Source organism: Pelophylax lessonae (assembly GCF_965119305.1).
Source record: "Pelophylax lessonae genome assembly, chromosome: 3".
NCBI lineage: Eukaryota > Metazoa > Chordata > Amphibia > Anura > Ranidae > Pelophylax > Pelophylax lessonae.
Window position 1 is genome coordinate 542,408,673 of NC_138770.1, and position 20,065 is coordinate 542,428,737.

A 20,065-nucleotide genomic window follows, 5' to 3' on the forward strand; every position below is an offset into this window, starting at 1 on the left:
TAGTGATACCGGCACCTGCCACCCCGCAAACAGACGATCTGTCAGCAACACCACCACCTGGGTCACCAACAACCATCTCCACAATGTCCCGTGGAAGCGTTCAGCTTTCCATCTCCCAAACACTTGAGAGGAAGAGGAAGTACCCCCCTACCCACCCGCGATCCCTGGCCCTGAATGCCAGCATTTCAAAATTATTGGCCTTTGAAATGCTGTCATTCCGTCTGGTGGAGACGCACAGTTTTAAAAACCTTATGTCGGTGGCTGTCCCACAGTACGTCGTGCCCAGCCGCCACTACTTTTCCAGGCAAGCCATCCCTTCCCTGCACAACCAAGTGGGGGAAAAAATCAGGTGTGCACTGCGCAACGCCATCTGTGCCAAGGTCCACCTAACTACCGATACGTGGACCAGTAAGCACGGTCAGGGGCGTTATATCTCCCTAACGGCACACTGGGTAAATGCAGTGGCGGATGGGCCTGAGGCGGATAGCAATTTGGCGCATGTCCTTCCACCACCGAGGATTGCAGGGCGCTTCAGTTTGCCTCCTGTTCCTAACTCCTCCTACTCCGCTTCCTCATCCTCTACCGCCTCCTCATCCGGACAGCGTAACACCTTCACCACCAACTTCAGCACGGCCAGGGGTAAACGACAGCAGGCAGTTTTACAACTTGCCTGTTTGGGGGACAAACCACACACCGCGCAGGAGTTGTGGAGGAGCATGGAACAGCAGACAAATGAGTGGTTGCTGCCAGCGAGCCTCAAGCCCGGCCTGGGCGAAATCTCATAGCAGCTCTGGGCCTAGCCGGTTTGACGCACATCCCTTGCCTGGCGCATGTGCTGAATTTGGTGGTGCAGAGGTTCCTTAAAAACTACCCCGATATGTCAGAGCTGCTGCAGAAAGTGCGGGCCGTTTGTGCGCACTTTCAGCGTTCTCACCCTGCTGCTGCTCGCCTGGCAGCGCTGCAGCGTAACTTCGGCCTTCCCGCTCACCGCCTCATATGTGACGTGCCCACAAGGTGGAACTCCACCTTGCACATGCTGGAAAGACTGTGCGAGCAGCAGCAGGCCATAGTGGAGTTTCAGCTGCAGCACGCACGCGTGAGTCGCTCTGCGGAACAGCACCACTTCACCACCAATAACTGGGCCTCCATGCGAGACCTGTGTGCCTTGTTGCGCTGTTTTGAGTACTCCACCAACATGGCCAGTGGCAATGACGCCGTTCTCAGCTTAACTATCCCACTTCTATGCCTCCTTGAAAAAACAATTCGGGCGATGATGGAAGAGGATGTGGCACAGGATGACGAGGAGGAGGAGGATGAAGAGGTAACATTTCCAAGGCTTTCAGGGCAGTCATTTGCAAGGGGCTCCGAGGGTGGGTTCCTGCACACACAAACGCCAGGGACACAATTGTCCAGCAGGGGCACAGTTCTGGAGGATGAGGAGGATGAGGAGGAGGAGGAGCTGGAGGAGGAGATGGAACCATGTTCACAGCAGGGTGGCACCCAGGCCAGCTCATGGCCATCACTGGTGCGTGGCTGGGGGGATACAGAGGACACGGACGATACACCTCCCACAGAGGACAGCCTTTCGTTGCCTCTGGGCAGCCTGGCACACATGAGCGATTACATGCTGCAGTGTCTCCACAACGACCGCCGAGTTGCCCACATTCTAACTTGTGCTGATTACTGGGTGGCCACGCTGCTGGATCCCCGTTACAAGGACAACGTACCGTCCTTAATTCACTCACTGGAGCGCGATCGCAAGATGGGCGAGTACAAGCGCATGCTGGTAGACGCCATGCTGCTGGCATTCCCATCTGACAGCGGGGCCGCAGTGGAAGCACAAGGCAGAGGAGGAGGAGGAGGTCGCCAACGCAACCAGGGCACCGCCAGCACCTCAGAAGGCAGGGTTAGCATGGCCGAAATGTGGAAAAGCTTTGTCAGCACGCCACAACAAACAGCAGCACCAGCAGCTCAGATGGAACGTCTTAGCAGGAGGCAGCATTTTACCAACATGGTGGAGCAGTATGTGTGCACACGCCTACATGTAGTGAATGAGGGTTCTGCCCCCTTCAACTTCTGGGTCTCCAAATTGGGCACATGGCCTGAGCTTGCCCTTTACGCCTTGGAGGTGCTGGCGTGCCCTGCAGCCAGTGTATTATCTGAACGGGTATTTAGCACGGCTGGGGGCGTTATAACAGACAAGCGCAGCCGCCTGTCCGGAGACAATGTGGACAAGCTCACGTTCATTAAAATGAACCAGGCATGGATCCCACGGGACTTTTCCGTACCTTATGCAGAATAGCAATGGATACCGACCTTACCCACCCATTGTTCCATTTTTGCTCTTTCTCACTCTTTTGGGGTGTACCCTCATTTTAAATTTGTGAAAAGAAGCAGTGTTGGCTACCTCGTCCTCCTCCTCAGGGCCAGATTAACGTAGGGGCTATTGGAGCTGCAGCTCCAGGCCCCTACCTTTTATATAGGCCCCGGGTTGGCCATATTCACTGTTACCGCTCTTCTGTCACTTGTAAACACAGAAGTCTGGCTTCTATGCTCGCTTCCCCAGGCAGCACCCTCAGAACCTTCCCACACAGCGCGAAGGCCGGACAAGAAGGGACAGTTGCCGATGCATGGATGTGTTTATGGGCTTCAGAGACAGCATCCCATGTTGAATTAGGCATGCATGGCTGCACCCTTCCTCCTCTGGGTGCATGGCAAGGCACGGCCCTTAAGGCCCTTCAAAATCCTCAGCATCAAGCCCATGATGTTCTTAATCCGGCCCTGGTCCTCCTCCACCGCCGCTTCCACCTACACCGCCCATAGGTGTGCGCAGCCTATTGCATTAAGGTGTGCACCCCAAAGTTGAAATACACATGCATGTGTTTGCCAGCAGGGAGAGTAATGTATCGGGGCCATGTACCTGTAGGCAAAGAGAAATAGAGCAGAGCAGGTCCGAGGGAGATCTTTCCCATCTCCTCACTGGCAATGCTATGTGCCCTAGGTGATTAGGGTGTGCCCAGGCACACCCGGCACACCCTGTGCGCATGCCTATGTCACCGCCACATCCACCACCACCTCAACCTCCCTCCTACTCCATATGGGCCTCGTCCTTCAGAGATGAAGAAGAACATTGTTTTATTTTTCAGGTTTTTTTTGTTGTTTTAAGTTATTTCCCTATCCACATTTGTTTGCAGAGCACTTGCCATGCTCTTAGTTACGTTTTGCTGCCATTTGCAGCACTCTAGCCCTTTCCTTTGGTGTTTTAGAGCCATTTTAGTGCCTTAAAGTTCGGGTCCCCATTGACTTCAATGGGGTTCGGTGTCCGGGAAAAGTTCGGTAAAAGTCCGGGACACGGACCCGGACTTTTTTTAAAAGTTCGGCCGAACCCGTCGAACACGGACATCTAGGTGTCCGCTCAACCCTAATTATAACTTATTACAATTTTGTCTCAGATTTTGAAGACAGAAAAGCTGTCTTTCTGCAACAAGAAATTGATTTTTTGCCTCCCAACTTTACACTTGCATAAAAAGGGACAGCCAGGAGAACTGAAAATGCATACTTAGCACCAAATATTGTGGAAAGTTTAAGGTGGCATGGTTAAATATACTTTGAATCTATTTATTATGGTTAAATAGACTTTGAGCCCACAAAATATATAATATACTGCATCCGTTTGTCAATGTATCCACAAATACTGTATTCCAAAAGTAAGAGAATTACAGACACACATAAACCTCAGGACAAAACATCATGTTAAAAACTCTTACAATACATATACTTTCTGCCTTAGCCTACAGTAAAAGAGAACCTAAACATTTAAGAACTATTTAGCAATCTGAAATTGTTGAGAAAATAAATACTTTGGTCAGGAGTATGTAACATACAGCACAGCATACAGAGTGAAGTGATTAAGATTATGTAAGATTGTGCCTCTTAAATTTCTAGTAAATTGAGGGGCAAATGATGCTCCAGCATTGGTAGTAAGTGGGAGATAAAATGCCCCATTGTTGGTGGTCTTTGGAATAAAAATTACCTGGCATTCCTAAACAGTACGTGAAAAATGCTGTGATCAAGTCTCATCGCCGAAATGCATTAGCCACCTTGTTTTTACTCACTGAGGGGTGACAATAAAGAATTGGAAGATTTAAACAGAGTTGCCGGCTGTCTTTTGCTTGATATTGTATCCTATGGTGTTTGGAGAGATCACTGCAGGCTGTGCACCTGATGGACGTTTCCATTTACCTGATGTCTCCACTGTTCTGAGCGATGTGGTTTTTTGTCTGGTGAAAAATGAAATATTCCACCACTGGTAGTAAGTAGGAAAAAATACCTTACTGTTGGTGGTCAGTGGGAATAAAATGCACAGCGTCAGTGGGCGAAAAATGCCCAGTGTCATGGGTCAGTTGGTGGAAAAATGCACTGCATTGTTGGGCAACAGGAGGAAAATTGTACCTACATTAGCGGTAGGAAAAATGGCACTGGTGTCAGTAGTCAAGGAAGGGAAAAGTAGGTCTCTGGGTCAGTGTTAAGAAAAATAATTGGCCATCCATTAACAATCAGACCCCAGATTAGTCCCCACCTTAACATTCAGACCTCAGATCAGTTCTTTCCATTACCATTCAAACTACAGATCATCCTCCTTAAAGCGGAGTTCCAGGCACAGAAATTATTTTTCAACAAACATACCCCTGGGACAGTCAGGGCTAGTACATTCCACAATGGCTAGCCTCTGATCTGTCCCGGTTTGCACTTACCTTTTAGAAGAAATACTTAGTTATAAAATTTCTTCCACAGCGTTTCCATCTCTCTTGTGGGCAGCTGAAGCCGGCGCGGTCCTCTTCGGCATCTTCTTCCGTGTCTTCTTCTCCCAGAATGCACCTGCACCGGCCCCTCTCGTCACTTCCGGAAGTGACGAGCGGGGCCGATGCCGTCGCATTGATTCCTGGGAGCGATGACGTTCAGCTCCCAGGAATCATCGCGAGACAGGAAGTGACGGCGGAGCCGCGGCGCTGAGGGAGGAAGTACACTGAGGTGAGTATTTACGATCTTCAATTACAAGGTGAGTAAACAAAAAAAAAAACCTAACTATCCAATTCCTTTTCAGGTGATGTCGAACTAGCGGACGGGCACAAAAAAAAATATTGATTTTGTGCCCGGAACTCCGCTTTAATATTTAGACCCCAGATACCATCCCCACTCCTTTAGCATTCAGACCTCAGGATCACCTTGACATACTGTATATGGTTGGGGGTTCATGGACCCTCTGTACAGCCTTCAAACTGCATAGTAGTGTGCACAGAGAAATTGGTACAATTGGGGCATATGTAATTTGCTAAATCAAGCACCAGCAGTGAGTTCCTGGGAGCCATGTCTCATCTGTGCTTCCTGTCTCAATTGTGTCATTACTGACCATTATTATTTTTATATTCCAGGAGAAACTTGCTCAGCTATGACGTGCTGAAGAGGAGGAGCATGCCGGAAATGCATCTCCTGCAGGACGGTACAGATTAGTAACAGGGGGAGAACATACTTCACTAATGTATATAATAAAACTTTCACCATAGATGAATTCATCACATGTAATACAACACGTGGTTTATTTATTGTGGTTTCCATGTGGCCTTTATTAAGTGGTAAGAACAAAGAGACTTTTCCGTATTCGAATAGCTGAACATATTGCTAACATTAAGAAGGGTTTTAAAAACATAGTGTATCTCTACATTTTAGAGATAAACACAACAGAGATCCCACACCTCTACAGTTTTGTGGTATTGATTGTGTCTACCACTCTGAGAGGTTCAAATAGGGTCAGAGACTTATCGCAAAGAGAAACTAAGTGGATTTTTCTATTAAAAAGTTTGGTGCCAAGGGGGTTAAACATTGAGCTAGATCTTAATTGCTTCATCAGCACTTTTCATGTATTGTTTTATTTGTGTTATTGTAGTAATTTTAGTTTTTTAAATAACGAAGCAAGTCGTTTTTATTTATGAATTTGTTTGAGGTGTATTTAGTAGTGGATTACTATCAAGCAATGTCATGGTTAAACATCTTTATGCATTTACCATAGATTCAGGGGAATTTTACTTACAGTATCTCACAAAAGTGAGTACACCTCTCACATTTTTGTAAATATTTGATTCTATCTTTTCATGTGAAAACACTGAAGAAAGGACACTTTTCTACAATGTGAAGTAGTAAGTGTACAGCTTGCATAACACTGTAAATTTGCTGTCCCCTCAAAAACACTCAACACACAGCCATTTATGTCTAAACTGATAGCAACAAAAGTGAGTACACCCCTAAGTTGAAATGTCCAAATTGGGCCCAATTAACCATTTCCCTTCCCGGTGTCATGTGACTCGTTAGTGTTACAAGGTCTAAGGTGTGAATGGGGAGCAGATGTGTTAAATTTGGTGTTATCGCTCTCACTCTCTCATACTGGTCACTGGAAGTTCAACATGGCACCTCATGGCAAAAAACTCTCTGAGGATCTGAAAGAAAAAATGTGTGCTCTACATAAAAATGGCCTAGGATAAAATAAGATTGCCAGGACCTTGAAAATGAGCTGCAGCACGGTGGCCAAGACCATACAGTGGTTTAAAAGTACAGGTTCCACTCAGGCCTCACCATGGCCGACCAAAGAAGTTGAGTGCAAATGCTCAGCGTCATATCTAGAAGTTTACTTTGGGAAATAGATGTATGAGTGCTGTCAGCTTTGCTGCAGAGATTGAAGGGGTGGGGGGGTTAGCCTGACAGTGCTCAGACCATGCACCGCACACTGCATCAAACTGGTCCACATGGCTGTCATCCCAGAAGAAAGCCTCTTCTAAAGATGATGCACAAGAAAGCCCGCAAACAGTTTGCTGAAGACAAGCAGACTAAGGACATGGATTACTGGAACCATGTCCTGTGGTCTGATGAGACCAAGATACATGTATTTAGTTCAGATTGTGTCAAGCATGTGGTGTGGCAACCAGGTGAGAGGTACAAAGACACGTGTGTATTGCCTACAGTCAAGCATGGTGGTGGGAGTGTCATGGTTTGGGGCTGCATGAGTGCTGCCGACACTGGGGAGCTACAGTTCATTAAGGGAACCATGAATGCCAACATGTACTTTGACATACTGAAGCAGAGCATGATCCCCTCCCTTTGGAGACTGGGCCACAGGGCACTATTCCAACATGATAACGACCCCAAACACACCTCCAAGAAGACCACTGCCTTGCTAAAGAAGCTGAGGGTATAGGTGATTGACTGGCCAAGCATGTCTCAAGACCTAAACTTTATTGAGCATCTGTGGGGCATCCTAAAACAGAAGGTGGAGCAGCGCAAGGTCTCTAACATCCACCAGCTCCGTGATGTTGTCATGGAGGAGTGGAAGAGGAGTCCAGTGGCAACCTGTGATGCTCTGGTGAATTCTATGCCCAAGAGGGTTAAAGCAGTGCTGGAAAATAATGGTGGCCACACAAAATGTTGACACTTTGGGCCCAATTTGGACATTTTGACTTAGGGGTGTACTCACTTTTGTTGCCAGCGGTTTAGACATCAATGGCTGTGTGTTGAGTTATTTTAAAGGTTAAATTTACACTATTATACAAGCTGTACACTCCCTACTTTACATTGTAGCAAAGTGTCAAATCTTCAGTGTTGTCACATGAAAAGATAGAATAAAATATTTACAAAAATGTGAGGGGTGTGCTCACTTTTGTGAGATACTGTATATGACTGGATTTCAAATGTAGCCAGTTGATGATTCGCATAGCATGTAGGATTTTATGCAAAATCGTACCCTCTTTGCAATGTATTGTACCCAGCTGAGCCTTCCCCTGTAGGCCATTAGACTTTCATCTATGCTGATATCTCTTTTTGACACATAGCTCCATTGGAAATTTTTTTGAATCAGTTGAGATTAGGGTTGAGCAAGCCCGGACTGTATTGTTCGGGATCGTACCGGACTTTTGGGTGTTCAGTACTCAGACACGGATCCGAACATTTTACTGTATATTCGGGACACAGTCCATTGTTTGGTAATTTTATTTAATGTTTTGGTGCGGTTTTAATGTTTTGGCGTGGTTTTAATGGAGCGGTTTCAACAGCTGCAGGGCAGGCAATCAACAAGCGTTTAACTAGTGTGCCCTTAGAAGCCATCACAGCCATGCCTACCAATGGCATGGCTGTGATTGGCCAGTGCAGCATGTGACCCAGCCTCTATATAAGCTGGAGTCACATAGCGCTGCACATCACTCTGCTCTAACTACTGTAGGGAGAGGTTCCTGATGCTGCTGAGGGAGAGATAGGAGATGATTGTAGGGGCAGGCTGGAGATTGCTTTCAGGAAAAGAATAGGAAGAATCTTCTTTAATCAGACAGCGATCTACATCGATTTTATTGTGTGGGGTTGCAGTGCACAATCTTTTAGCTCTGACCTGAGCCCAGTGAGGAGGAGGGAGAAAAAAAAACTTTTATCAGTCTGTTAGGTGGGCGGCGTGCGGCGTGTAGCAGCCATGTAATGCAAGCTCAGTGCATTTGTGTCTGCTTAATCTGGATTAAAAAAAAACTTTTTTACAGTGACATACAGTGTTTAGACACTGCTGTTCTAATCTGCTATTCAAAAATCAACAATTTAAGGGGAAAAAAAAAATATTTTTCAGGTTTTCATTCAAATGTTTTTTTTTACTCAATAGCAGAATAGAACAACAACAGTATCCAACCTGTTAGGCGTGCGGCGTGTAGCAGCCATGTAATGCAAGCTCTGTGCATATGTGTCTGCTTAATATGGATTTAAAAAAAGAAAACTTTTTCCTTCATATTTTACAGTGACATACAGTGTTTAGACACTGTTGTTCTAATCTGCTATTCAAAAATCAACAATTTAAGGGAAAAATAAACATTTTTCATTCATATGTTACTGTGAGATACACCCTTTGGATGCTGTGGTTCTATTCCGCTATTCAATAAACACCCATTTAGGGAAAAAAATGAAATTGCTGCCTAGTCTGCATATTTTACTGTGAGATACACCCGTTGCATACTGTTCTATTCCGCTTTTCAATAAAAACCCATTTAGGGAAAAAAAATTGCAGCCTAGTCTGCATATCTTACTGTGAGATGCACCCATTGGATACTGTTGTTCTATTCTGCTTTTCAATAAAAACCCATTTAGGGAAAAAAAAATTGTGGCCTAATCTGCATATTTTACTGTGAGATACACCTGTTGGATACTGTTGTTCTATTCTGCTTTTCAATAAAAACCCATTTAGGGAAAAAAAAATTGCGTCCTAGTCTGCATATTTTACTGTGAGATACACCCGTTGGATACTGTTGTTCTATTCTGCTATTCAATAAACACCCATTTAGGGGAAAGAAAGATATTAAATTGTGGCCTAGTCTGTATCTGTACGTGTGAGATACACCCTTTGGATACTGTTGTTCTATTCTGCTATTCAATAAACATCCATTTAGGGGAAAATTAATAATTTTGCAGCGTTTGCTGATTATGTTACTGTGAGATACACCCTTTAAATTTGTTTGGCGCATCTCCTTCCACCACCGAGGATTGCAGGGAGCTTCAGTTTGACTCCTGTTGCTAACTCCTCCTACTCCGCTTCCTCATCCTCATCCACTACCGCCTCCGCATCCGGAGCAGTGATTATTTCCAAGGCTTTCAGGGCAGACATTCACAAGTGGCTCCGAGGGTGGGTTCCTGCACCCACAAACGCCAGGTACACAATTGTCCAGCAAGGGCACAGTTCTGGAGGATGACGAGGTGGAGAATGAGGAGGAGGAACCATGTTTACAGCAGGGTGACACCCAGATAACTGATAACAACAGATACTACACTTGATCTTAGCCAAAAGGTCAAGAAGCGATGCTGGTGGCATTCCCACCTGACAGCGGGGGTACAGTGGAAGCACAAGGTAAAGGCAGAGGAGGAGGAAGTCGCCAACGCAACCAGGGCACCGCCAGCACCTCAGAAGGCAGGGTTAGCATGTATGAAATGTTGGAAAAGCTTTGTCGGCAAGCCACAACAACCAGGACCACCAGCTGTTTTTTTTTTTAAGCCCGTGGTGTGTGAACACACTCAGACTATCAAAGTGAAACACAAAAAGTGCACAGGGTGTAAACATGGTCCCTGACCCTGATCCCCCAGGGCGCAAGGCTCCTGACAGGGACTGGGGTACTTACACTGGCTAACCTGGCCGAAACCAGGCAGCCCCATTCTTTAGGGGGTCTGCTGAAACAGACCACCCCAAGTACTAGGTGGGGCTCTCCCGAAGAGAGACCCCATGAGTGAGGGTGAACCAAGCCAGAAGGCCATATCCACCCCCTCCCAAGACTTTCAGGGACAGGCCCAAGGACCTACATCCTACTAATCACGCTGTTCAAAATAAAGTGTACCGCCACAATAAAAAACACAAAACGTGAGACACACAACACATACAAGTGGGGAAAGGGATAGTGAAGAAGAAGTGCAAGGTTAGTGCCACGTTGCAATACTATGGCAGGCCCTTCGACCAGGAATAAAAAATTCCTCTGGTCCTGACTCCTGACCAAAAGGCCCGGTCCTAGAGGCAGGTGTGAAAAACGTGTGTAGGAAGTGCAGTGTCCTTGGTGCCATACTCATAGTGTTGCCATCCACCATGAATTATGGCACCCTTGGACTGCCACTCCAGGGGCACACACACCACAGGCTTTTCAGAATCCCGGTCCCTGGCAAGACCAGTGCAGCCCCGTCCCTACCAGAATGCCTCAGAACTTAGACAGCTTTGGGAGAGCCTGGCCCACAACCAGGGACACATACCTTTTCCAAGACCAGACTCAACCCAGAAGGGGGAAAAAAGCCCCCCCTGCCGCCATCACTGTTTCTTACCATATACAGTTCCTTACCCTTCCTTACGTACTATACACGTACTGAATGACGGGTCTGCCCCCTTCAACTTCTGGGTCTCCAAATTGGGCAAATGGCCTGAGCTTGCCCTTTACGCCTTGGAGGTGCTGGCCTGCCATGCAGCCAGTGTATTACCTGAACGTGTATTTAGCACGGCTGGGGGCGTTATCACAGACAAGTGCAGCCGCCTTTCCAGAGCCATTGTGGACAAGCTCACGTTCATTAAAATGAACCAGGCATGGATCCCACAGGACTTGTCCGTACCTTGTGCAGAATAGATATGTATACCGGCCATACCCAGCCATTGTTGTATTTTTGATCTTTCTCACTCTTTTGGGGTGTACCCTAATTTAAAAAGAAATGTAAAATTAAAAACAAAAACCAGTGTTGGCTACCTCGTCCTCCTCCACCGCCGCTTCCACCTACACCGCCACATCCACCGCCACCTCAACCTCCTACTCCATATGGGCCTCGTCCTCCTAGATCGAGATGATTCATTTTTAGTGTTGAGCGAACACGATCTGTATTATTCGTGTTCGTACCGAATAATTGGATTTTTGTTACCCGAACACGAACACGGACACTTTACTGTATATTCGGGTAAAAATCCGTGTTCGGTCGTTTTATTTCCGGGTTTTGCATGCTTTGGCGCTCTTTTCATGGCGGGCTTTCAACAGCCAATCAACAATCGTTTAACTGGTGTGCCTTAAGCCATCCCAGCCATGTCTGCAAATGTCTCAGTAGCTGTGATTGGCCGTCTGAAGCATGTGACCAAGTCTTTATAAGTTCGAGGCAGCCGCAGCGGCGTCATTATGCTGCTTAGATCAGGGACAGAGCACACATCAACGTGCTGGCTGCTGATTAGGGAAAGATAGGCAGGAAAAAACCATTTGTGTCCGGATAGAATTGAGGGACAGGTCGGAGTGTTTAGGCAGGGCGAGTTGTAGGCATTTTAGGGATAGAGTCTGCTGAATTATAGGGTCAGTGTGTTCTACAAACTACAATCGATATTGCTGTGTGGGGTGGGGTCTGCACTTAGTTCTCCTGATCTACGATCTCTTCTCAATCCTGTTAGGGACAGAGTCTGCTGAATTTTAGGGAAAGTGTGTTCTACAAACTACAATAGATATTGCTGTGTGGTGTGGGATAGGAGATAGGCAGGTGTCAGTGATCCACATCCATTTTTCTGTGTGTGGGCTGCAGTGAACACAATCTTTTTGGGGTGCAGTGAACACAATCCTTTTGGAGTGCAGTGAACAAAATCTTTGTGGGGTGCAGTGAACAAAACCTTTGTGGGGGTACAGTGAACACAATCTTTGTGGGGTGCAGTGAAGACAATCCTTGCGGGGTGCAGTGAAGACAATCCTTGTGGGGTGCAGTGAACAAAATCTTTGGGGGGTACAGTGAACACAATCTTTGTGGGGTGCAGAGAAGACAATCCTTGTGGGGTGCAGTGAACAAAATCTTTGGGGGGGTACAGTGAACACAATCTTTGTGGGGTGCAGTGAACAAAACCTTTGTGGGGTGCAGTGAACACAATCTTTGTGGGGTGCAGTGAAGACAATCCTTGTGGGGTGCAGTGAAGACAATCCTTGTGGGGTGCAGTGAACAAAATCTTTGGGGGGTACAGTGAACACAATCTTTGTGGGGTGCAGTGAACAAAACCTTTGTGGGGATACAGTGAACACAATCTTTGTGGGGTGCAGTGAAGACAATCCTTGTGGGGTTCAGTGAAGACAATCCTTGTGGGGTGCAGTGAACAAAATCTTTGGGGGGTACAGTGAACACAATCTTTGTGGGGTGCAGAGAAGACAATCCTTGTGGGGTGCAGTGAACAAAATCTTTGGGGGGGTACAGTGAACACAATCTTTGTGGGGTGCAGTGAACAAAACCTTTGTGGGGTGCAGTGAACACAATCTTTGTGGGGTGCAGTGAAGACAATCCTTGTGGGGTGCAGTGAAGACAATCCTTGTGGGGTGCAGTGAACAAAATCTTTGGGGGGTACAGTGAACACAATCTTTGTGGGGTGCAGTGAACAAAACCTTTGTGGGGTACAGTGAACACAATCTTTGTGGGGTGCAGTGAACAAAACCTTTGTGGGGTACAGTGAACACAATCTTTGTGGGGTGCAGTGAAGACAATCCTTTTGGAGTGCAGTGAACACAATCTTTGTGGGGTACAGTGAACACAATCTTTGTGGGGTGCAATGAACAAAACCTTTGTGGGGTACAGTGAACACAATCTTTGTGGGGTGCAGTGAACACAATCTTTGTGGGGTGCAGTGAACAAAACCTTTGTGGGGTGCAGTGAACACAACCTTTGTGGGGTACAGTGAACACAATCTTTGTGGGGTGCAGTGAACAAAACCTTTGTGGGGTACAGTGAACACAATCTTTGTGGGGTACAGTGAACACAATCTTTGTGGGGTGCAGTGAACAAAACCTTTGTGGGGTACAGTGAACACAATCTTTGTGGGGTGCAGTGAACAAAACCTTTGTGGGGTACAGTGAACACAATCTTTGTGGGGTGCAGTGAAGACAATCCTTTTGGAGTGCTGTGAACAAAATATTTGTGGGGTACAGTGAACACAATCTTTGTGGGGTGCAGTGAACAAAATCTTTGTGGGGTACAGTGAACACAATCTTTGTGGGGTGCAATGAAGACAATCCTTGTGGGGTGCAGTGAAGACAATCCTTGTGGGGTGCAGTGAAGACAATCTTTGTGGGGTGCAGTGAACAAAATCTTTGGGGGGTACAGTGAACACAATCTTTGTGGGGTGCAGTGAACAAAACCTTTGTGGGGTACAGTGAACACAATCTTTGTGGGGTGCAGTGAACAAAACCTTTGTGGGGTACAGTGAACACAATCTTTGTGGGGTGCAGTGAAGACAATCTTTTTGTAGTGCAGTGAACACAATCTTTGTGGGGTACAGTGAACACAATCTTTGTGGGGTGCAGTGAACAAAACCTTTGTGGGGTACAGTGAACACAATCTTTGTGGGGTGCAGTGAACACAATCTTTGTGGGGTGCAGTGAAGACAATCCTTGTGGGGTGCAGTGAAGACATTCCTTGTGGGGTGCAGTGAAGACAATCCTTGTGGGGTGCAGTGAACAAAATCTTTGGGGGGTACAGTGAACACAATCTTTGTGGGGTGCAGTGAACAAAACCTTTGTGGGGTACAGTGAACACAATCTTTGTGGGGTGCAGTGAAGACAATCCTTTTGGAGTGCAGTGAACAAAATCTTTGTGGGGTACAGTGAAGACAATCCTTTTGGAGTGCTGTGAACAAAATATTTGTGGGGTACAGTGAACACAATCTTTGTGGGGTGCAGTGAACAAAATCTTTGTGGGGTACAGTGAACACAATCTTTGTGGGGTGCAATGAAGACAATCCTTGTGGGGTGCAGTGAAGACAATCCTTGTGGGGTGCAGTGAAGACAATCTTTGTGGGGTGCAGTGAACAAAATCTTTGGGGGGTACAGTGAACACAATCTTTGTGGGGTGCAGTGAACAAAACCTTTGTGGGGTACAGTGAACACAATCTTTGTGGGGTGCAGTGAACAAAACCTTTGTGGGGTACAGTGAACACAATCTTTGTGGGGTGCAGTGAAGACAATCTTTTTGTAGTGCAGTGAACACAATCTTTGTGGGGTACAGTGAACACAATCTTTGTGGGGTGCAGTGAACAAAACCTTTGTGGGGTACAGTGAACACAATCTTTGTGGGGTGCAGTGAACACAATCTTTGTGGGGTGCAGTGAAGACAATCCTTGTGGGGTGCAGTGAAGACATTCCTTGTGGGGTGCAGTGAAGACAATCCTTGTGGGGTGCAGTGAACAAAATCTTTGGGGGGTACAGTGAACACAATCTTTGTGGGGTGCAGTGAACAAAACCTTTGTGGGGTACAGTGAACACAATCTTTGTGGGGTGCAGTGAAGACAATCCTTTTGGAGTGCAGTGAACAAAATCTTTGTGGGGTACAGTGAACACAATCTTTGTGGGGTGCAGTGAACAAAATATTTGTGGGGTACAGTGAACACAATCTTTGTGGGGTGCAGTGAACAAAACCTTTGTGGGGTGCAGTGAACACAATCTTTGTGGGGTGCAGTGAAGACAATCCTTGTGGGGTGCAGTGAAGACAATCCTTGTGGGGTGCAGTGAAGACAATCCTTGTGGGGTGCAGTGAACAAAATCTTTGGGGGGTACAGTGAACACAATCTTTGTGGGGTGCAGTGAACAAAACCTTTGTGGGGTACAGTGAACACAATCTTTGTGGGGTGCAGTGAACAAAACCTTTGTGGGGTACAGTGAACACAATCTTTGTGGGGTGCAGTGAAGACAATCCTTTTGGAGTGCAGTGAACACAATCTTTGTGGGGTACAGTGAACACAATCTTTGTGGGGTGCAGTGAACAAAACCTTTGTGGGGTACAGTGAACACAATCTTTGTGGGGTGCAGTGAACACAATCTTTGTGGGGTGCAGTGAACAAAACCTTTGTGGGGTGCAGTGAACACAACCTTTGTGGGGTACAGTGAACACAATCTTTGTGGGGTGCAGTGAACAAAACCTTTGTGGGGTACAGTTAACACAATCTTTGTGGGGTACAGTGAACACAATCTTTGTGGGGTGCAGTGAACAAAACCTTTGTGGGGTACAGTGAACACAATCTTTGTGGGGTGCAGTGAACAAAACCTTTGTGGGGTACAGTGAACACAATCTTTGTGGGGTGCAGTGAAGACAATCTTTTTGTAGTGCAGTGAACACAATCTTTGTGGGGTACAGTGAACACAATCTTTGTGGGGTGCAGTGAACAAAACCTTTGTGGGGTACAGTGAACACAATCTTTGTGGGGTGCAGTGAACACAATCTTTGTGGGGTGCAGTGAAGACAATCCTTGTGGGGTGCAGTGAAGACATTCCTTGTGGGGTGCAGTGAAGACAATCCTTGTGGGGTGCAGTGAACAAAATCTTTGGGGGGTACAGTGAACACAATCTTTGTGGGGTGCAGTGAACAAAACCTTTGTGGGGTACAGTGAACACAATCTTTGTGGGGTGCAGTGAAGACAATCCTTTTGGAGTGCAGTGAACAAAATCTTTGTGGGGTACAGTGAACACAATCTTTGTGGGGTGCAGTGAACAAAATATTTGTGGGGTACAGTGAACACAATCTTTGTGGGGTGCAGTGAAGACAATCCTTGTGGGGTGCAGTGAAGACAATCCTTGTGGGGTGCAGTGAACAAAATCTTTGGGGGGTACAGTGAACACAATCTTTGTGGGGTGCAGTGAACAAAACCTTTGTGGGGTACAGTGAACACAATCTTTGTGGGGTGCAGTGAACAAAACCTTTGTGGGGTACAGTGAACACAATCTTTGTGGGGTGCAGTGAAGACAATCCTTTTGGAGTGCAGTGAACACAATCTTTGTGGGGTACAGTGAACACAATCTTTGTGGGGTGCAGTGAACAAAACCTTTGTGGGGTACAGTGAACACAATCTTTGTGGGGTGCAGTGAACACAATCTTTGTGGGGTGCAGTGAACAAAACCTTTGTGGGGTACAGTGAACACAATCTTTGTGGGGTGCAGAGAAGACAATCCTTTTGGGGTGCAGTGAACACAATCTTTATGGGGTACAGTGAACACAATCTTTGTGGGGTGCAGTGAACAAAACCTTTGTGGGGTACAGTGAACACAATCTTTGTGGGGTGCAGTGAACAAAACCTTTGTGGGGTACAGTGAACACAATCTTTGTGGGGTACAGTGAACACAATCTTTGTGGGGTACAGTGAACACAATCTCATACTTCTGAAGCTTTGAGGGTGCTGCCTGTTCTATACTCCTCCTCCTCCTCCTCATCCATCCTTTTAGGTGTACAAACAATAGTAATTGTACAAAGAAATGTTGCTCATGCTGTATAGTCCCCAAGGTGCCACATCCCCAAAATGGAAATCACAACCAAAAAAGGTTCCCCTTGGGTGGGACTTTTAAGGCACCAAATTTAGACGACAAATAAAGTAAGTAAAATGTAAGAAACTTTATTATCTTATACAAAAGAATAAAAACAATAGGCAAGCTGTAAAATACTCCACATGAACCAGTGCAACTTGGACCACTGAACCCCCGGGTTTGACCCGACGCGTTTCGGAGTATGAATTAACTCCTTCCTCAGGGGTGCCCTTGGAGGGTGGTCTGTAGATAATTATCATAAAACAATTAATTATCACATATTGCAAAAAAACATACAATGCATTGAGGGTTAACATGTGTAATCTACTTACATAGTTCACTGTAATGGGAGGTATGGATAGCCTGCCTCAGAGTTAAAAGCAAAGGGTGAGCATGCCAACGTTGTCCACTAGGGGTGCCTTCTGGTTATCCTAGAGAGTCTAGGGGTCTTGGATGAACTCCTGGATCCAGGTGGTCAGCAACTGTCCGCTAGCTAGTCTCGGTCAGAGGCTAGATGGGAGCAGCTGGAACCTATTCACAGCAGTTCTGCTGAACAAAAATTTGAGCAATTAACCAAAATGTATGCTCAAACAGAAATAGAAAAATATGTATCAAAAAGTGCCCAAACATCGCTCAAAAACGTCCATGAAAGCAGACAGCCATCAGTGTTATAAGGTACATGGAGAACATAATGTAAGGGAATAAATGCTAGACTGTAAAGTCAAACGCATATAAAAAAAAATCCCATATAATCAAAAAAGCTTGCAACATTGTCACAATGGAGCAGAGTGTCTTATTTGTAAAGACATTACAATGTATCTGCTTGGTACAGGTAACTAGAGGCTGTCATCATGGATAGAGCTGGGCGGAGTAATGTTGAAGAGCAGGCTAAATTTCTTACCTATAGCCAGAGCGGTTCAAATATCCCCGATGGATGTTGGAGCATGAAAGATCCTGCGTGTCCGGCGAGGGAGCAAGCAGCTCTCATGCCGGACAGGCAGGACTTTAAAGGCAGCGCCATCAGCTGAAACGATCATCAGCTGGATGACGCCGCTTGCTCAGCTGATTGCCGATAAGGTTCCCTGAAACGCAGCGGCCGCACACGCCCCCAACCGGAAGTGATCCGGCGGGAGTGCGGACGGCCGATGCGTTCCACCGGCACGGGATACGCTCTGTCTGCGTGGAACCAATCTCAGCTAGAGATCGGGATGGAAGATGCATGCATCTCAAGCGGACGCCACTAGGTGGTGTCCGCTGTCACCGTGCCAGGCTGCTACCAAAGCGATTCCAGAGAGCAAGGAAAATTCTCTCTGGAAGGCAACTGCTGATCACGTCCAGGAGTGTCCAGGAAGAAAAAAGGGCATATCTATGTATCAAAAATCTAAAGCAAAGGAGATTACAGTCTACTGAGCCTAGAATTGTCCAGGGTTCAGTAGTCCTCTCATAAGTGTGCATAGGTATCGACTATATAAATACATAAGTGTAACCAGAACAAATTCAAGGGACTTATCCCCTAAAGTGGCAAAGTGGGACATGCTATACCATTTGTTACAAATGCGAGGATATCAAGACAGAATGCAGATAATACATCAAAGACATATGAAAAAAGGGGGAAGGAAGGGGGAAAAGGGAAGGGTAGACAACCAAAAATAGGAAAACGAATAAACAAAAAAAGGGAGGGAGAGAGGCCCACTTCTTAAGCCTGTTAAAAAGTCACTTTTGGGATAAAGCAGATTTATCCACAAATATAATGAAGGCAGTCTTATCACGGGCCTATTTTTCCATGCCTCCAGAGGTAAATCCCTCAAGAAATGGTCTGAAGGATATTTGATCGTTGAGTCCTGGTGGTTCAGTTGCTCTCAAGCGGTATATCCATCGTAACTCCATTTGGAGGAGGGTCTTATTCCAGTCCCCTCCTCTGGGGTTAGGATGTATCCTGTCCAAGATCAAAAATTTGATCTTGGGGATTCTATCTGGGTGGACTAAAGCGGCGTGGCGTCCAAGTGGCAAATCAGGGTCACGTGTTGTAATACTTTTTATGTGTCTACATGCTCGTTTCGTAAATTCAAGTTTAGTCTTGCCAACATAAAAACAGCCGCACCCACAGAGGAGCAAGTATACCACTCCATGGGTGCGGCAGTTGGCAAAGTGTTGTGGCCTAAAGACCTGTCCGTTGGGTAAAATTGGGTTTTTGCTTGTATACATGTATCTACAATACTTGCATGTTCCACATATAAAGGTTCCTTTGAATTTACAGTGATCTTTGCCTCTATTGGCTATAAATTCACTTTGTACGAGTTGATCTCTCAGGGCAGGCACCTTTTTATAGGTGAGTTGAGGATATGCCGCCACATGTTTGCCCACGATAGGATCGAGAGAGAGCATGTGCCAATATCTTAATTTCAGGATGTTGTTCTGAATATTTTGTGATGATTCTCAGGCTGTTATCGATGGGTTTAGGGGTCTTAGGAATCAACAGTTGTGCTCTATCAATAGCTAGTGCTTTTTTATATGCTTTTTTCAAAGTAGTTTTTGTGTAGCCTCTAGCTAAGAGTCTACATCGCAGATCGTCTGCCGCTTTTTGAAAACTGGCAGAGTCAGTGCAATTTCGTCTAGCACGAAAATATTGGCCATAGGGGATTGAGCAAACCAGATTGTGTGGGTGGAAGCTCGAGGCGTGGAGTATGGTGTTTCCAGCAGTGGGCTTTCGATAAAGCCCACTGTGGAGAACACCATCGTCGCCCTTGTGGATCTCCACATCCAAGAAGGTGACTTGGCGCATGTCGTAATTCATGGTAAAGTTCAAGTTGAATTCGTTTTTGTTCATCCTGTCCATCCATTTCTCCAAAAGGTCTACTGGTCCATGCCAAAGCATGAACACATCATCGATGTAGCGGACCCACATTATAATGTGGTCCGTATACATTGTGGTGTCATCATCGTGCAGGAGAGCGTGTTCCCACTCCCCCAGGTACAGATTGGCGTAGGATGGGGCACAGCATGTGCCCATCGCTACGCCCTGCACCTGGAGGTAGTGGGAACCGTTAAACGTAAACACGTTATGTGTTAGTATAAATTGTAGGATGGACAGGATGAATTCACCGTAGGCATTCAAACTTTGTCCTTGCATTAATGTATGTCTTATTGCTGCCAAACCCTGGTCATGCGGGATGGAACTATATAAGGCCTCGACGTCTATCGTGACCAGTAGACAATTGTCGGGAACCACCACATTT